The sequence below is a fragment of the Petromyzon marinus genome, chromosome 14 (genome assembly GCF_048934315.1).
Source record: "Petromyzon marinus isolate PM22_M1 ecotype Great Lakes invasive population chromosome 14, UKy_Petmar_22M1.pri1.0, whole genome shotgun sequence".
NCBI lineage: Eukaryota > Metazoa > Chordata > Hyperoartia > Petromyzontiformes > Petromyzontidae > Petromyzon > Petromyzon marinus.
In genome coordinates this window covers 7,794,646-7,814,724 of record NC_133680.1, presented here as the reverse complement: position 1 = coordinate 7,814,724, position 20,079 = coordinate 7,794,646, and positions in this window count along the sequence as shown.

Sequence of the window (20,079 nt, the reverse complement as noted above, 5' to 3'; positions counted from 1 at the left end):
ATGCGTCTAACCCTGTATTAAAATTGGCGTGGGCTCTGAAGCTGCATGGTGTGGCTGTGCTGAATGAAGGTGTTGCTCTCTTGTATGCAATTGAAAATTAAATTTCATCAACCTTTGTCGCACTGACAATTTAAATAGACGATTACATTTTGCAAAATAAATCTGGCTCCACCGGATTGCCGTTTCAATTTGAGGGTGTTGAGATTTTTTGTAAGATGTACAGTATATGCAAACCCAGAAACAGGCATTTATTGGAAAACTAAATAGCAAAGGTAATATTTCTCTTCACTGTAAAGGTGCTTGTACAAACCGAGATAATGATCTCGATTTATATGCCACGTTTCAGCAGAATGATGGCTGACTCCACGTAAAATCAGAAACATTAACCATTTGGCGATTCATGTGTGGTCAGTTTCTTACGAGAGTGGACACAGTCCACCGCTTCTCGTCGCCCAATCGCGGAATGGCCCAAAGTGAGCGGCGTCTAGGAAAGCTTCCTCCAGCGTCAGGAATCAAACTCTACATGAATCTGGCCCTGTGTATTTCCGCTCGTAACATTAGTCAACCACACCACCTACTCATTCCCTAACCCTCGCGACCCACCTCACCCCTGAAGCCACAAGCCAAAACCATTCACACGCGGTCAGTGCAGCGGAGAGAAAAACAAACAGCTTTTATCGTCGCAAATTCTGGGAGATGTTTGTGTGGTTTATACTATAGTCTTGAGCAACTTTTGGAACTGATTATTTTTCCATTCCTTCTCTGGCTCCCTGTGTCCCATACGCCCGGGGAAAGAAGAAAAAAAGCACGCCCATGTTTTGCAGCTGTTCTTGCGCTTCCGAGAGGACGCCTGGCTTGTTCCTGGCGATGCTTGAATGCTTAGCGTCGCTGTCGAAGTCAGGTGCAAGAGGTAGCTATGGGCGCGATCCTTGGTGCTGTGCTGCAAATGGACAACAACATGAAGACCCAGATGCCGGTTAAAAATCAACTGACAGTTGCTCTGGCAATTAAAACTGTGTGTACTCCTATTGTGGATTATAATATGCCTGTATACTTGTGTGAGTTTTTTAACGTTTGCATTTCAGTATTATTCCGACAGTACTTTGAATTTTCCTACGTCTCCCTGTAAGTATGCAGAATTTTTTGCAAAAACGTTGGGAAGCAGCTGAGCAAAAACAGATGTTCGTCCACAAACTTTAGACGTGGAAAATCAGCTTGTTTGAAAGGGCAGTTTGATGTATATTTTTAGTGCAAGACAAAGAATGTGCTGACATGTTTTCTGTGACAACGTTTGATTTTGTCCCAGGTCTTCCGAACGAGGATATGATACAAAAGGTATTAAAAAAAAGTTCATTGAATTAAGATTTAAAAGATTTGTACAACCAGTTGCAGTTTTAAGAGGACAATCTGTAATGTTATTTATACTAGAAAAGTGCTCACGTTTTGCAATTGTCCAAGCACACACCCATCCAACGTTATTGCGAAGTATAAAACAATCTTTTAAAATAGCTTTCCTATAAAAGTACACACTCAAAATTAAGAATGCTCGGTGTGTCGTCCCCCCGCCCCTCTCCCATATGGTGTGCTCAACATCTGAATCACTTTCATGCGTATTCATCACATTACAAATAAGCCCATGTGGCACCCGATAAGGTTTATCTTGTCACTGCCATTTCTGTGGTCCAAGTCATTGGGCATATCGAATGCCTTTCACCCAGTGTAATACTTGTGTTTGTAGGCTGGGTCACATTGTGTGTTTTGTCCATGCATTCCATATAGCTCGGGCTATATGGTTCATGGCCAGCCAAAATTTCCCCGTGCAGGTGGTCACTAATGCTCATGGGCAAGAACTTTTGCCAATGGGAAAAACAGCCCCCCGCCACAGTAAAACCGATGGTCTCCCAGTGCGTGCTGATGATGCGACGGCAAGTGGAGAGGTATCCCCTTCCAATGGATACTTAGACGAACTTTCAAGTAAGGATACAACACCATTTGGATTTACTGTGTATATCGTCAACATGTAACTGAAGCTAAAGATGCTGTACAGAAACCACTGGGCATATTCAGTTGGTAGACACAGCCAGTTAGAGGCAGGGAAAAAAACAAAGGTAAGGTCTGGAGCCTGGACATGAACGGCAGCAGAGAGTCGACAGCACAGATGGCAGGGGGATGGCATTTGTAAACTATGGCGGCAGCGGGGGAGAATGAACTAACAGGACATGACTCTGTTTAACACATTGGTCCCTGCCTAAAATGAATCAACACACTACGCATTTTACACTGACAAAATGTTATCATCGGTGAATGTGACTAAGCATTCACCATGTACCGAAGTGCCCTATGAGCGCTCAGAAATTGGCTTTGGCCAAATTGCATGCAAGACGCTGTGCTAAAATGTTGATGATAGTCTCTTTTCAGTGAGTGCAGTCATCTGTGACGGGGCAGAGATATTGTCACACTGTCTGGCCATGATAACTTTATTTCACCTTGAGTGGATGCCCGGGGATTTAAGCTCTGGATCTCACCGGTCCTGGCTCAATACACTTGAGTCACGGACCCACAAACATATTTACTTGGAATATATACTTGGGAAACCTTCTAAAAATTAGTGCGATACAAGATTTGTTCACTAAACAGCGCAATGACCAAGGCACCGTAATGGTAGGATGTTAAAATCATCGCACATCATGCATTCTCTTTTTGAACCACTGTAGCTACGGATAATTACGATTGTGTTGAGACAATGCGCAGGCATTTGCTGTCAAACCTGCAGGCAACTACTGCACACTCAGTTTGTCTCAAATGGTAAGAACCAGTGGTGACTGCGCCCTCTTAACTGCCCATTGCTATGCATCGTCCAGGGAACCTCCTGCTCTGGGACCTTGGTTCACGCAACGGGCTGACTTGCAAGTCAGATGTATTCGGTTCTATGTCCTGGCATAGCAGTTAAATCACAAACTAAACGGGGCAAGGACCACTGAGCTTTGAAGCTCTTTTTCAGAAGCGACCAGGCTATCTCAAATGATAGCTCAACGAAGTGGCTTATCATGTGGATGTTTAAAGCAGCCAAATACTCTAAACCCATGTTTCCAAACATGGAGGGGGAAACCGGAGGACCTGGAGAAAGATCCACGAGACAACGGGGAGGACATGCAAACTCCAAATATACAGTTCGGGATTGAACCCACGACCTCTGTACACCAGGCGAGGTAATTAAAATATCGCCACCATAGTACAGTTGACACAATGCTGTCCAGCCAGCAATATAAATCTGTAAACCGCATATATGTAGCTTTCGCGACTGCAGGAATCCATACTCGTTCGGTAAACCAAAAGAACCAAAGAGTACGCATAAATGTGGTCTATGTGCATATAATAGGAATTGCCTTTACATAAAATCTAAAATAAAATAAAAAGTGGATTTACTTATTATTTCTTGTATTTACTACTAACCTTTCTTATGCTGTTGGTTGCGAATGTTTGCACTTAATTTCGCGCGCAATCGCAATTTTCTTTTCTCGGTCTGTTAGCCACTGGAGTCGTGACGGGTTTCTCTTTTCATTCCTGTTGCTCTACCCCCCACCCCCGTACCGTTCCCGTTATGCTGCAAAGTGAACTGATGCCTACTTTATTGAGGGCGATATTGGCACCTAAAATAAATATTGATTGATTGATCAGCAGGTCATGTGTGGTGCATACTCCCACGTCTTCCATGATGTATGGCTCGAGTTGACCAAAATACCTTCTTGAGAGGCCAGAGGGCTGAACTAGAGTTTCCTCTTTGATTTAAAGCTTTCGTGACTGCAGGGATTCATATTCTTGGTTCTTTCGGTAAAGTCACGTAGAAGGGAAACAATAAAATAATAATAAAACAATTTTTGCTGTGGTTTTCACACCTGATGATGATTGCTTGTGTTGCAGTCGAAACGTCGTGAGAATCTTATTGTTTTATATTTTTATTATTTTATTGTTTCCCTTCTACGTGACTTTACCGAAAGAACCAAGAATATAGAGTTTCCTCTGTTGGCCCTTCTACCAGCTGTGGCATAAACAAATGACTGCAGGGCTGCACCATTACCTTTTATGATGCATTATTCAAGTAACTCCCATTGTACACTGAATGAAAAGGTAAGTTTTTTTTTTTTACTGTCGATGTACTACAATTGTATGGATTATGTTTGAACATATTATGAAACAAATGGAGATATGCACGTTTAAATCTAGATTGAAAACTAATTTCTTTAGAACTGCTTTTTGTGTTTAGCTTGTTGTCCTTACCCCGCACCTCCGATTAGCATGGTTGGATACGTACGGTGTGACTGAAGTTCAACATGCATATACAGTAGTACAATTAGAACTGAGACTTGATCAAATTGGAACGTGTAGCGTTTGACTTTAAAACTTGAATTACGTGAGCAGAGTCACTTTACTACAGATTAACACCCAGCCTGAAAAAAAATCAATAATCCTGATTGTGGCAAGTATCACACAGAGTCATTGGGGAATTGACAAACACTTGCAGCATTTAAGCAATGCTTGCTCTGAATACTCACTCTGATCAATGCAAACATCTTCCAACATTAGTATGCCACGGAATATAATGTACTTGTTCCTTGCTTGCTGATTGATCTCTGCATCAGATTTGAATTGTCTTTTTCTGGCTTTAAAAATAAATAAATTGGGGGTGCGTTAGGCACCAGTTGTTATGAAACGTACACGGATCGGGAAATTATATTAAATCAAAGTTGCTCCGGGCTCTACCTCTCGTATGCTGTGAGTGGCACGAATTGTTAGTAGAAAAAAAAATGCAAACTAAAAATATATATAAAGTAAAAATCATGTTAAAATAACGTACTTTTCAAAGCACGGCCGTCATAGTAGTTTTATGAATTGACTGTAGATGTACATCTTGGGGATTTTGTTTCCACATGTCTGTTTATTGTTAAAGCTTCTTCTAATTTCATCCACATCCTGTTTGTACAGAAAACAGCTCCTCAGCCACCCCCTTTTACCCCCGACGCCCCATTACCTCCCCACCCGTTCCCTTCCCTCTCGCTATGACTGAAACCGCTGCTGATGCGACACAGTGCTCGAACAATGCATTCAGGCTGTGTTTAATTTGGCTGTGGGTAGCGACTGCAACGCACGAGGGATAAAAAGAAAACAATCAAATAATGTGTGCTCGCGTGTACCGCATACACTCACCGAGCCATGCAAATGTCTGCAGCGCTGTCGACCATAAACATTCGCATACATTACGCATACACATTCGGCTGCCCCCCCCCACCTCCTCCTCCTCAACTCTTCGAATTACGGCATGCTGATGTGATTGACCTTTGCACGTTCATCTCTGCTCCCGCTCCATGCAAGGCTGAAATTAAATTATGACAATGCACACAGTGGTTAGCAGGCAAAGCAAACTTGCATCATGGCAAGTTCGCGGTGACAAGGCGCATCTGCCGGTGGCACGAGGCACGAGGAGCTTCTGGCAGCCACGAATGACGTCAAATGGTGCCCACGGCTGCGTCGCACACAGTCCAGAGTAAATATCATGCCGTTTATTATCGCCAAAAGTGCAGACTCGCTAAACTGTGAATGGCATGCCAAGGAAGCAGCAGCTGGCGTTTTTGGCACATTTTACGCGCAAGTGGGTTCCGCTGCTGGACCGAAAAGTTTACTTAGAGTTCGTACATTGGGTACTCTGGGGTCATGCATGTTAAGTAAGGTGTAAGTGTCGCAACCATAGGCAATTGAGACAGTAGAGTCATCTCAAGCACCACGTGGTGCAATGAACGCACACCATCATCTAGATGAAGTGCCCTTGCAAATATTATCTGGTAACCCAGCGATTTGAAAAAAACTAAGAATAGGTGTTACCCTTTATGGCAATAAAACAGGTGTGAGGATGCTCACACAACAAATATAAACATTTTGCAAGCATTCAAGTCTGCATTAACCTCACGTACAAGTGGTAAACATGCAAACAGACGTGCTCTGATAATATAAATAAACTATAAGTGCTCTGATACGTGCGTTGGCTTTGTACTGTTCACATTTTGGCGTTCTCGTGTCTGACACTGGTGAGACTAGGTGATAAAGAAGGCTGTCTCTGATGGAGGCCAATCAGTTCCAAAGGGAATGCATGATATTGTCAGAGCATGTTTGTTTGCATGTTCACCACCAGTATGTGTGGTTAAGGAGAACTTGATTCCTTGCAAAAGGTTTATATTTGAACATATTAACACAACTGTTTTATTGCCAAAAAGGGTTAACCCCTATTCTTATTTTCATATTTTGATAGTGGTAAAAAATGTCCCATGATACCAGCAGTGTTTGTTTAACCAGCCGGACGGCCGATGATAGCATTGGTCTGGAAAGCCATTAAGTCAACAACCTAAAATATATATGTATCTATATGTGAAGACACAGACACGAGTTCTGCCTATCCAGTACATTATTTCACCCAGCCACATAACACGATCCCACGAGGAAAACACCTGCCCGAGGTTACTGGAATAAACTTCCCCTGTATATTAAGCAGTTCCTCTCGTTAACCTCCCTCCATTCCTCTCTTAAAGATCACCTCTTCTCTATTGCCCATTCTCATCCTCTTCTCCTGCCCTTCGTGGTCACTCATTCCTCAACCCTTGCACGCCCCTGCCATCGATATCATTCTATTCTCTCGCCGTTTTCGAAACTATGATAGGCGCCTTGTGTGAAGGCGCTCGATAAATACAATGCTGCTCAGCCCTCATCATCAGCACCGGGATCGTAATACGGGTGATCACACACAGATACACGTGTCCTGTGTAGCCGAACATAGCCTGTCGGGGCAAATGCTGTTCACGAGTGCCTATTAAGGTCGGCACGGCGCTGAGGAAGTGGTGTGAGTCAGCACCACGAGCGGCCTCGTGTTCCCCCGTTGCTGCTGATAACACACAACACCAGGCACTCATTTGAGGCTGAGTTGACTTAGGGGAGGCCCAGGACCGGTTCAGATACTCGTCACTGGTGTTGCCCATGAGCGGTGATTGAATTCGTGTCGCCAAGTTCGTAACACAGCGCACCAACAGCTACACAGACTGTTGGGGCAAGTGCTGTTCGCGAGCATCTCTGGGGGTGGATAGCCTAGACCACGCCCGACCGCCTTTGTCTCCCGAGTGGCGATGTTTACACACCACACATCAGGTACTCATTTGAGGCTGAGTCGACCTAGGGGAGGCCCAGGACCGTCGCTGGTGTTGGCCGCGAAAGGGAATCGAACCCGGGTTGCCGCGTTCATAGAGCAGCGCGCTCACCGCCACACTACCGCTCCCCACTAACAGCTGCATGACCACCACCACCCACATGCATGAACTCCTGTACTGGTTCAGCTCAAAGTCGAATGCAGGTTCCCCAGGATTCGTGGCGCAGTGCGCTAAGCATTGTGTCACCGTTGCTCGCAGACACGCACTCGCTCCCACGTGGCACAATGCTAACGGAGAAAGCAATAAGGCAACTCTTGACTCTTAATCCACACCGACGTGTTCGACTCCACTCTCCTGAGCTTTTAAAATGCTAATTTGCGTAGGTATCTGAAGACAGGTGCTTGGACTGTATTGGGAATTTACTTATGTACATAATTGTCCATCCGATTCCTCTCTTCCCCTTGCTAAGTTGTTTCACCTACGTGAGCCGCCCGTCACCATGAGAGTGGGAAACTTCCATGGGGATGATGGCTCATGATCACCTTGCTGTTGTCCTGTGCTTGTGGTCATGATAATTAAGGCGTCGTTCTGCTACACAATATAAGCTTTTATTCACGTAACATTATTTTTCGTAAAATAGATATAAATGGCAGCTTACGTTGCTATATAACACGTGGTATGCTTTTTGTATACATACTTAAAAAAGCAAAGGTATATTTATACATAGAAATAACGTTTATTTTTTTAAATATGAAAAAAAATCAGAAAAAATATATTTATTTTTCAATTACTGTATGAAAATATAATGATATAAAATCGGGAATAAATCAGTACCATCCAATTGTTTTTAACAAAAAATTGAACTGTATATTAAGGTTAAATATATATTTGGGCCTTTTTGTGTTTTACAGAAATATATGCTTCTTACGTGGTTTAAATACCATTCTCTTTGTGATATTAATTTCAAGTTATTTTCTACTATGTTACTCTTTCAGTTGTATTAATCTAAAAGCATTCAATACAAAACATTCAATTAACGGCATGCAATGCATAACGACATGCTACACCCACACAGCACGTCTTTTTTACATGTACTTTATTAAGTAAGCTATAAAGCCGCATGTATTTGAGGATATTAACTAATGGATGTGTTTATTTAGGCTATCAGCATGGTGTCTGCAGAATATGTTCACACTATCACTGTACACGATAAAGCTGCACATATTGTAAATGCATTACATTCAGATGACATAACAAAGTAAACAAAATGTGTTTGGACAAATCGGTGAATTCCAAAAGTTGCTTAAACAGTGCGTTGGATGGGGATAATTCATCCTCCCGGTTTAGACATAGTATGAAATGCGTGGATTTTCTTGTGGTCGTTAACATGTCTGCTGAAAAAATAAAACATGCGATAAACCTTTTACCTTTATAAAATATGCCACTGTATCCCCACGTTTCTATCCTTCATGCGATACCGTTCTCTCTGACTTTTTGGTTTGAAATCCGTAGGAATAGGTGTTTGAATGTCAATAGCAATTTTTTTTTTGTATCTAGGAAATTCTCACTGATTCTCTAGACTCTTCTTTTAGGGGGGGTCATCCACTGCGATATTTGGCCAGTACCATGAATGAGTGCGTGGCATCGTGTGGGAATACACCAGGTACATCGGAGAACCCATAGAAAACTCATACGTGCGAGGGGGCGACACTCAGCACTGCCACCTGATGGCCCTCTTGGTGGTATCTCATCCAAATACTAACCAGGCTCCAATTTGCTGAGCTTCCGAGATGTGATCTGACGAGATCGGGTGCATTTAAGATTACAGTATTTGGTTGTAGGCGAAAGAAATGTTATGATTAACATGAGTAAATGTCACTGTTATGCCTTAACTTATTAGTAAATGGAAACGTTGTAATTAATATCCAGTTCTGTAGTAAAGAACCACATTAGTGCAGGTAACATTGTGGAAACATAGAGCGAATGTGATAACAGTTCAAGACGTGGCTTTAAACTCATTAAAAATAGCGGAGTTCAAACACAAGAAAAATAAGCCATCTCAGACATTAAAATCCCTCCCCAAACCCCTCCCCAACATATTCCAACTACAGGGCTGCAGTTTTACAGTCGATGCAGAGCAGGTATGATTTGAAGATGACCGATGTTTTTTTTTATCCACCACCTGGGTTCTCTGACATTTTAAAGCGAGGGCCAGCAGGTAATGTCACAGGCTCTGTCTGACTGGAGGATTAATCTGGTCACATGATACTCGTGACGCCCCGTGATTCGTCACCGATACCTTAAATATAGTATTCAGTGTATTGGCTACGACCCTAAGCACCATTCATTATGATTTGAGCAAAGGCATTCGATAGTTAATATAACCTGAGCCATTTGCTCACTTTTATATGAATGTTTTTGTGAGTACTGATATGTCTCACACAAACCCAATGAAGTAAAAATCCTCCAGCTCTGGCGCTGTAATTGAACAATGGAACCATCCTGACCTTAATTGGCATTGTGACTCAGATATCAGATCACTCAACATTTCCTAAAAGTGCCTATTCAGTGCGATGCCAAAAGGCATGATATTGCAGACATAAGCCCTTACTTTTGACCAAAAAGAACCAAATGAAATTAAATAACTGAACCCAAATGTAGTTTTTTAAATAAATGTTTGTGATGAAATGTGACTTTATAGTGTGTCCAGATTGGTTTGAAATTAATATATTCTTACTTGAAAAATTACATTGTAATTGGGAAGAAAGCCTTTAGTCTTTAACATGCAGTGACATGCGCAAACACATGCATGGAAACTCAAAAAAACGTTCAAACATTTGCAAAGACTCACATTCACAGTGCGTATAATAAGACCTATCTGTGTGATTTAACACACTTGTTAAAATATGCTGCAACTATATATGTTTTAAAATATTTTCTTCACAAGAAGATAAGACACCGGTTTAGTGGATAGTAAATTTTCTTAGAGTAGTATTCACGAATTTGTTTGTATTGTTTATATAAATAAACACCTGTCAGTCAGGGTTGTTTGTATTTTTTACATTCAGAGCTGGTTCAATTTAATATATTCTGCAAGGCAACTGTACATCATAGAAATAGCAGGCATTGACTTTTGAACTCAAGTTGTAAATTACGTACACAAATACAAATGTAAACGAAAGCCTTGCAGCTAGAGTCACTTGTAAAATTGACAAGTAAATGTGTAGAGAATGGCACCCGCATTTCAGGCAATTTGCCCTTCTCAAGTTGGAGTTTTGTATACACGTCGTTACTCTTACACATTCAAAACTATTTAGCGCCAGAGAGGTCACGTTTGCAACTCTGAGTTGAAACTATAAACATTATCCATCTATCGACCGTTCAATTTTTAAGTGCAATATAGTCGAGGTACTGAATTGTCTTCGTGTGGTGTTGCATTATTGCTGATGATGTTGTTTTTCTGCCTTGCCAAAGATTCCATTTGGTCTTGACAAATCTGCAGGAATGTATGCGTAATGAGCAACTTCAGAGACACAACGTGTAGAGGGCTTCATATTCTTGGTTCTTTCGGTAAAGTCACGTAGAAGGGAAACAATAAATAATAAAAATATAAAACAATAAAATTCTCACGACGTTTCGACTGCAACACAAGCAATCATCATCAGGTGTGAAAAACCACAACAAGAACATTTTAAAAAGTGGCGGTTATTTTAACGTTAGCCCCACGGAGAGAGATTTGACAGTTTGTTCAGATGGACGAGTCCATCTTTTCCAAACGTAGATGGACTCGTCCATCTGAACAAACTGTCAAATTCTCTCCGTGGTGTTAACGTTAAAATAACCGCCACTTTTTTCAAATTTTCTTGTTGTAGTTTTTCACACCTGATGACGATTGCTTGTGTTGCAGTCGAAACGTCGTGAGAATTTTATTGTTTTATATTTTTATTATTTTATTGTTTCCCTTCTACGTGACTTTACCGAAAGAACCAAGAATATGAATCCCTGCAGTCACGAAAGCTTTAAATAAAAAAAAATGTAGAGGGCTTCTTATTTATTTCTCACACTTGGGCACAAACACTGGGCGACATATAGAAACGTATCTACATAGCTACACACAGCCGACATTTCTACACAGCCCCATTGTCAGCATCTAACCACATAGCTGGCTGACTAATATAGCCATGATGACGATGGGAGCCTTGCAGAGGATCGGCCATGCGGCCGGACGATGAAGAGAGATGACGGCGAGCGGCGACGCAGCCAGAACCCGGGACCCCGCGACAGCCCCGAACCTTCGGTTACGTCCCTCTTATATACTTCCCGGGCTTGGTAAGGCCCCGCCTCCAGCCACGCCCCCTTCTAGACCCTTCGAGCTGGTTTCCGGAGCTTCCCGACTGACCCCGCCTGTTACCTTTCACCCAGATACGCCCGTGATTACCCCTCCTGGCCGACAGGTGGCACCCTGTCATTACATATGTATGCAATCAATGTGTGCTTTCAATGCTTTAATTTTAGTGACCTATTTCAATGTTCTCTATCTCACTCCAGTATTCTTTATTGGATGTTTTGTTGTTGATGTAATTCGCTCACCCACCCCTACTGGACGTCTATGAAAAAGGACATAATAGTTAATCAGATTCCTCCAATTTAAATAAAGATTTTGATTCTGATTTCAGATTGTGCTTCTTAAACGTGAAAAACGGTGATTTGTTTTTCACGACCAAATTAAAAGCAGAAATTCTTCAAGATCTGCTGTCACTTGTGTCCATCTTTCTAAACAGTGACACATTCATATGCCGTGTGTGTGTGTGCCTCAATAATTCCTTGGGGGCACGGCAGGCCAAGCAATATGCAATCATTCATACAATTAAACGCGATGCGGCAATGCCCGAAACGGTAGGTTTTTTTGCTCGACGTTCTTGGAACAGAGACAAAGGGAGAGCACGAATAAAAAATGGCATGCCGTAAATCACACTCGGAGGGATTTTTAAAACTCGTTTAACATTTTAGCACTGGAAAGTTTTATGTTCCGATTAAAGTGCATGGTGTTTGAAGGACATCGTGCGCCGGAAACCGGTCTATATTGAAACAACTCTAACCACAACTTTCATTCATGGCAGATTTATTGTGTACATTTTCCAGGGCACTATCAACTTTTAACTGGGCCAACATTTTTCGAAGAGAAATGAGTTCATGAACCGTAATTTTCCACAAATTAGTCGTGATATTTCACGTGGGGTTTAATCTCTGCAGATTTGTGCTCCAAAAGAAATGATTGGTGAATGCCGTCAAGTCATACGTGTGCGATGTTCTTTTCTATAAACCTCTCTGCACTCCAGCTCTCCCTTTGCCTGCTTCTCTTAACGTGTCATCTTAATGCATGGGCGCACAAAACGTCATCCTGTACACTACTACAAGAATGCTGAGTTTTTACACCTGGAAGTTGTTTCCCACACATTTGTAGCTTTCCCGTGCAGGACTTTCAACGATGTGACCTTCCTGCAACCTCGTCGTGAGCTCAACCGATATATGGAGACTGAATTCTATAAAAAGTGGTTTTAACTAGTTATTTTGTTGTAACCTGCAATTGCACTTCCAACCTCCAGAACCTGTTAAGTCACTGGCTAAAAATGTGCTGATGTGTAATAATAAGAAACAGTGTTTGAGCACAAAATGTGATCAATGTGGTCTTCTGTAACACGTGATTATAGTCCAAGCCAGCATTCATTCAGTAACTTAAAACTTGGATTCAGATGATGTATGCATTTTTTTTGCAAATAATAACCAATAAATGCGAAAAAATGTGGATGAGCAGTGGTTCAGTGGTTCACACGCACCACGATATATGCTAGATTCCAGGCCATGGCTAATATCAGAGGTGGGTGATATCGGATCCAGTCCTGGACCCTTCACTTCACCCTAACGTCTTCACTTCACCCTAAGCTTGACCAGCGTGGTCAAGTATGGTCAAACAACTCTGACATGGCCGTGGAAAAGCCTTCGTTTTGAAGTGGATGGACAGTGGATTTACAAAAGGCAAAAATAATACTTGTTTTTATTAAATGTAAAATAAAAATTGCTTTACATGTCCCAAAATGTCTCCTTTATTATTAGCTGCTTGTTTAAAATCTTTGTTGTCTCTGGTTTTACATGATATTTTGTGATGGCAACATGAGACTGAGCTTCTTCCGATATTTTGACATACGTGTAAGTCACCTCGTTCATTAAGTACTTAGAATGACAATTTTGTTATCTTGCCTGATGTTTATTCTAATGGCACTTGAAAGTAGCACTGCTTATTTCTTGGCACGAGGAGCTGCTAAAATGGAAAACCTGGCAGGAGCAACGCTTGTTAAATTAATGCCCTTGAACAAATCTTGACAGAGCTTGGAGGCAGTGTTTGCATACATCTGTTTCACACCTTCAAAGATAATGCACACATTACCTCACTGTGTCATAACTGCAAATTGATTCCTATCAACAGGAATAAATCATCTCAGTTCCTTAAATCTCATTTACACGTAGGTGAGGGTAGGCTGCCATGGTTAATGGTCAGTATACTGGACTTGCAGTGTACAGGTCACCGGTTTGATGGAATAATCCCGTCACAGCAATTCAAATAATGGTGCAAGGTTCTTAATTCCCCCCGCACCTATTTGCCCAGTAGTATAAATGGCTACACCCCAGTTACACACGTGCATACTCCGACCTCTTCTAAGACAGCTTGTCGGTGTGGAAGAGGAGGCCAAAGATCTCTTGTGGGGGCCGACGTCCGCCCCACCGCCCTCGCCGGGCAGGTGGGGCGCAACGTTTGCCCCCTCCACTGCCTCCGCCACCGTGTCGATCGCCCCCCCCCCCCCCCCATGCTGGCGCTCTCTCCGAGGGACATGGCTGCAGTGCTGGCTCACCGCCGCACGGGGTTACTCCGCACACGCCCACGTACACCACCACTCGTACGAAGGCGGTTGCGTGCACGCGCGCGCTCCTTGCGGGCGCTCGTTTCACACAAAGGCTCGCGCTGAAGCGGCTGTATGAATATGCGCGCCAGCGGGTGGTCGTTTGCTACCCCCGCGACCCGCCCTGATACTCGCGCGGCACGGCTGCTCGGACTGTCTATGTTGTAATACACACACACGCGCGCCTCACACACACACACACCCTCAAATTACCAACACCGCGTCGAGGTTCCACCCACACACACAGAAATCACACCGCGCCGATACTCTGTACTAAAGTTTATTAACGGCGCAAATACACTCTACCCTGGGGGGGAATATTTTTGCGAGAAGAGCTAAGCCTAACTCTGCCTACGAACTCAGTCACTCAAACGTCCTACCACGTAACTCGAAGCTGTACTCACGGTGTTGCACGGACGCCGCGACTTTCCTGAAAGACTCAAGGAGTATGAATTCCTGCAGTCACGAAAGCTTTAAGTCAAGATTTTACACAAATAATTATTTGATTATAATCAATCTTCACATTCCAGATACAATATATCATGAGCATTATAATATATTGTTAGCTGTGAATCGATGGCTCGTTGCATTAGAACAGTTCTCACTTGTTTAAAACAATCACTTATGAAAGACCGCAGTGTATATCATTGTCAAGTTTGATTTTAAAAGTTTAAACTTTGAACAGTGCAATTAATTCCATAAACTACAGGTAATCTGTTTTGGTATTAGTTTCATTATTGAGTTTCCTGAAGAATATAATATTCATATCTTGATTTGAAGCTTTCGTGACTGCAGGAATCCATACTCTTTGGTTATTTCGGTAAGGTCACGTAGGTGGAAAAATAATATATCACGACGTTTCGATCGCAACACAAGCGGTCGTCCTCAGGCGGAAAAATAATCCAGCAGTGGAACTGCTGAACCAGCGAGAGAGTTGTCACAACAAGGAGGTTATTTATGTGGTGATAGGCAAGCAAGCGGGGTCTGAGCTGGAAAAGAATTCCATCCACGGACGCAAGCACGGCAATTGTATTAACGGGGGAGAATCTCTCTCCCTAATCTCTCTTGGTAATCTCCCTTCGCCACATACAGTGAGGGGAAAAAGTATTTGATCCCCTGCAGATTTTGTACGTTTGCCCACTGACAAATAAATGTCAAAAATGTTATAAATTGATTTGCATTTTAATGAGGGAAATAAGTATTTAACCCCCCTCTCAATCAGAAAGATTTCTGGCTCCCAGGTGTCTTTTATACAGGTAACAAGCTGAGATTAGGAGCACACTCTTAAAGGGAGTGCTCCTAATCTCAGCTTGTTACCTGCATAAAAGACACCTGTCCACAGAAGCAATCAATCAATTAAATGCCAAACTCTCCACCATGGCCAAAACCAAAGAGCTCTGCAAGGATGTCAGGGACAAGATTGTAGACCTACACAAGGCTGGAATGGGCTACAAGACAATTGCCAAGCAGCTTGGTGAGAAGGTGACAACAGTTGGTGCGATTATTCGCAAATAGAAGAAACACAAAAGAACTGTCAATCTCCCTCGGCCTTGGGCTCCATGCAAGATATCACCTCGTGGAGTTGCAATGATCACGAGAACGGTGAGGAATCAGCCCAGAACTACACGGGGAAGATTTTGTAAATGATCTCAAACCAGCTGGAACCATTGTCACCAAGAAAACAATTGGTAACACACTACACCGTGAAGGACTGAAATCCTGCAGCGCCCGCAAGGTCCCCATGCTCAAGAAAGCACATATACATGCCCGTCTGAAGTTTGCCAATGAACATCTGAATGATTCAGAGGACAACTGGGTGAAAGTGTTGTGGTCAGATGACACCAAAAACTAGCTCTTTGGCATCAACTCAACTCGCCGTGTTTGGAGGAGGAATGCTGCCTATGACCCCAAGAACACCATCCCCACCGTCAAACATGGAGGTGGAAAAGTATGCTTTGGGGGTGTATTAATGCTAAGGGGACAGGACAACTTCACCGCATCAAATGGACGATGGACGGGGCCATGTACCGTCAAATCTTGGGTGAGAACCTCCTTCCCTCAGCCAGGGCATTGAAAATGGGTCGTGGATGGGTATTCCAGCATGGCAATGACCCAAAACACACGGCCAAGGCAACAAAGGAGTGGCTCAAGAAGAAGCACATTAAGGTCCTGGAATGGCCTAGCCAGTCTCCAGACCTTAATCTCATATAAAATCTGTGGAGGGAGCTGAAGGTTCGAGTTGCCAAACGTCAGCCTTGAAACCTTAATGACTTGGAGAAGATCTGCAAAGAGAAGTGGGACAGAATCCCTCCTGAGATGTGTGCAAACCTGGTGGCCAACTACAAGAAACGTCTGACCTCTGTGATTGCCAACAAGGGTTTTGCCACCAAGTACTAAGTCATGTTTTGCAGAGGGGTCAAATACTTATTTCCCTCATTAAAATGCAAATCAATTCATAACATTTTTGACATGCGTTTTTCTGGATTTTTTTGGTGTTATTCTGTCTCTCACTGTTCAAATAAACCTACCATTAAAATTATAGAGTATAGACTGATCATTTCTTTGTCAGTGGGCAAACGTACAAAATCAGCAGGGGATCCAATACTTTTTCCCCTCACTATATATAACCTCTTGTTGTAACAACTCTCTCGCTGGTTCAGCAGTTCCACTGCTGGATAATTTTTTTCTGCCTGAGGACGACCGCTTGTGTTATGATCAAAACGTCGTGATATATTATTTTTTATTTTATTTTATTTTTCTACCTTCGTGACTTTACCGAAAGAACAAAAGAGTACATGCAATTTTATTAGACCTCCTTTGCCAGTACCAAAATATAATAGGGTTTTTCCCCTTTTTTCTGGCAACAAAACTGAAACCTTTTTACAAGGATTCATGTCTGCATTAACCACAATACCTGCAGTCAAAATGCAAAAAAGGGGGAAAACCCTATTATAGTACATGCAATGTTCATTTAACACTTCTCAGATATATTTTATCCGCATTTTGTGTTAATGTTGGTTCAAAGAATGCATAACAAATGAATAATTTAAAAAAAACTCAATAAATAAGGATACATTAGAAATTTAATAAAATAAATGGAAATGGTTGTGTGGGACTTCAATCCAGTTCCTGTTTACTAATTAAGAAATTCTGGATGCTAAGTATGGAAGGTCAGTTTTGTATGAGTCACATTTCTTACGATTCAAACACAGAATTGAAGATTTGAAGCAATTGGCGAGACCCCGGGGTCCCATCACTGCCCCGGGGTGGGAAAAACCGTGTAGCGACACGAGTCTTGCTGCCTTACCGACAACAAAAGTAGCGTCAATCGATTGGCCTCGTCGAGAGCTACTCGGGGCACTAAGTTTCGTAAAAAGTTGAAAAATTACATGAACACGTTAAATTCACTGCCTGGGGGGCGGGCAAAGAAGCTGAGGATCGACGGCTGACCGGAGGGCGTCGTCGCCGCGCGCGACTGCGGCGGACGCCCCCCGGGGCTCGCGTTTGGCCGGTGGGGGTGGCGCCCATCGTGTCGATCGCCGCCTGCTGCTGCTGCTGCTGGCGCTTGTTGGTGCGGCGAGTCTGGGCGGGCGGCGCGTTGCTGGCGGGATCACGGAGTGGGCGGACTGAAAAATAATAATTATTGACCTGATTTTTGCGGGACCCCGGGGTCCCGCCAAATTATTCATTTGGTAGTTGGTGTACCTTTGACTTGTGTTCAATATTAGCACTTAGTCTCATCCATGCTACATTACACATAAGACTTCATCGACAAAGGCACAGCATCCTTGGCAGCACAAGAGCCACTTTGAGAAGTCTCACCCGGCTGTGATGAATAATACATCAGAGCAAGAGCAGCACCGGTAAAACCTTGGCAACATACTGCCTTGAACATCTGCCGAAAGTTTCCATCCATAGTAGCTGTCCGTTTGTAAAGGAAATCTTTTGGCTGATATTTCTGATATTTCTGTTATCTTTCTTCCCCGAATATGATTTATTTACCTTTTTATTGTTTAGACCGTGAATGTAGTTTTCAGAACATTTATGGGTGTTTGCATGTTAGGCAAAAATATATCCTAATAACGATAAATGCAAAAAGAGAAATGTTTATTTAACTTTTCATAAAGAGGTGGTTGCTAATTATTTTCTTGAAATCTGTGAATATTTAATTTAAATCAGCAACTAGCCTGCCCTTAAACTGTCTGTATTTCAATTATTTGTATTTGAATTTAATGGACCAATCACGGATGATGTAAAAATAAGAGTAAATTATTCAAATACCAATATGCTCTTATTTCACATCAACAAATTTATTAAATAAATATATATTTATCCTGCAAAATGCTCGATTCATTTTTCCAACTTCAAACTTTTTTTCCTACTTTGCAATAAAATGGGTGAGCTTCAGGGTTTTTTCAACTGAGCATCCACATAAAGAAAATTCTCAGTTTGTTGTTATTTATCTCAATAGAGAGCGAACTGTTTGGATCACGTGAGGGAACTAAATATTTTACAACAATAAAAAAACTGAACACATTCGTCAATTACAGTGCTTTAAAAGAAAAATATATATTCCTAGCACGCGTGCTATGAAGGAGGCAGCGTTATTGACGAATATGTTGTGTTTTTTGTTAATTATGCTTGTGCACCATTGCCAATGCAGGAGCAGCATTACTAAATAAAATTGTTCAATATATTACAGTAACATATTTCAGAAATTCCCCCCCCCCCAAATATGGATACGAAAGTTAAATTTAAGATAAATAATAGCAAGTTTGATACACATCTTTTTTGAAGTTGTTGAAACCTAGAGTTGAACACCAGCAGAAAATAAAGCATGTGAAAAACTGAAATTGGATGCCGAATGCAGTGCCCCAATAACCCTGAATATAAAATGTTTTCAGGCACTATATGTAGCCCAGCTATTGCTTCAGGATCGAAAAAGAGATGGACAGTGACGAGTGACAAAGAAAACGAGATAAAGCTGAAAAGGATGCAAATAACTATATATGGGATTCCTTTAAGAGACAGCAAGAGAAACACATTGATCAGGGATGAGATGAAACAACAATTTGATACATATTGCCCTTTAAGAAAAATGTAATTGGGTTAGGGAAGAATACTGTTAAAAGTAATTCAGCTTTATGGAAGAGCCTGGTGAATGTAACGAAGAGGATAACCCAAAAAAGTATGAGCGTGTATGCATTTGAACAGGGTTTGCAACTATGTGTGCCAGGACACCGCATTTGAATGTACAATTACATTTTAATAATTACTTTACTTATACTCCAGTTGCTTTCATTCTCGATCCCATATTAACTGTCGCCAGAAAGCAAAAGAAAAAGTCACGTAACTGTTCATATCTCCGTGTTGCAGGGCGATGTGCTTGTGAGATAATCACATATAGCGCGCAAAACTAATAACTCGCTCCCTAAGCTGCCACGTTGCAGCAGAAGCAGCAGATGAATGCAAAATATTAATTTACGGTCAATTTGCCCTCCGCTTTGTAATTGTGAAGTGTTCTGCGAAGGGTCGACGTAACAATTGCCCCTGTCCAAAGCTGTGCCATTTGTGTTGTGGTTCATTTTGGGCCGTTCATGCATGAACGTGGAATTGGGGCCATCACGCAGAACTCCTGTTTCACGCGCGCAAGCGCACACGCGCGCATCCACACACTTAGTATTTCAGCTGCAGATGCCGCTCTAATTGGGCCTGAAATGTCAACGTTGCTGTGACTGCATTTAATGGCTGCTCTGAGCCAAGGTGGCCCGGTGGCATGTGGCGCCATGATGGATGCATTACTCCCTAGTTTGGCGCCGTGTGTTTCTGTTGGAATGGGGTTTTTTTTTTTGCAATAATATTGTTAAAGAATTTTGAAAACACATTGTTTCGTTACATTTATTTAACTTTGTGTGTTTCTATGCAACGCAAAGCAA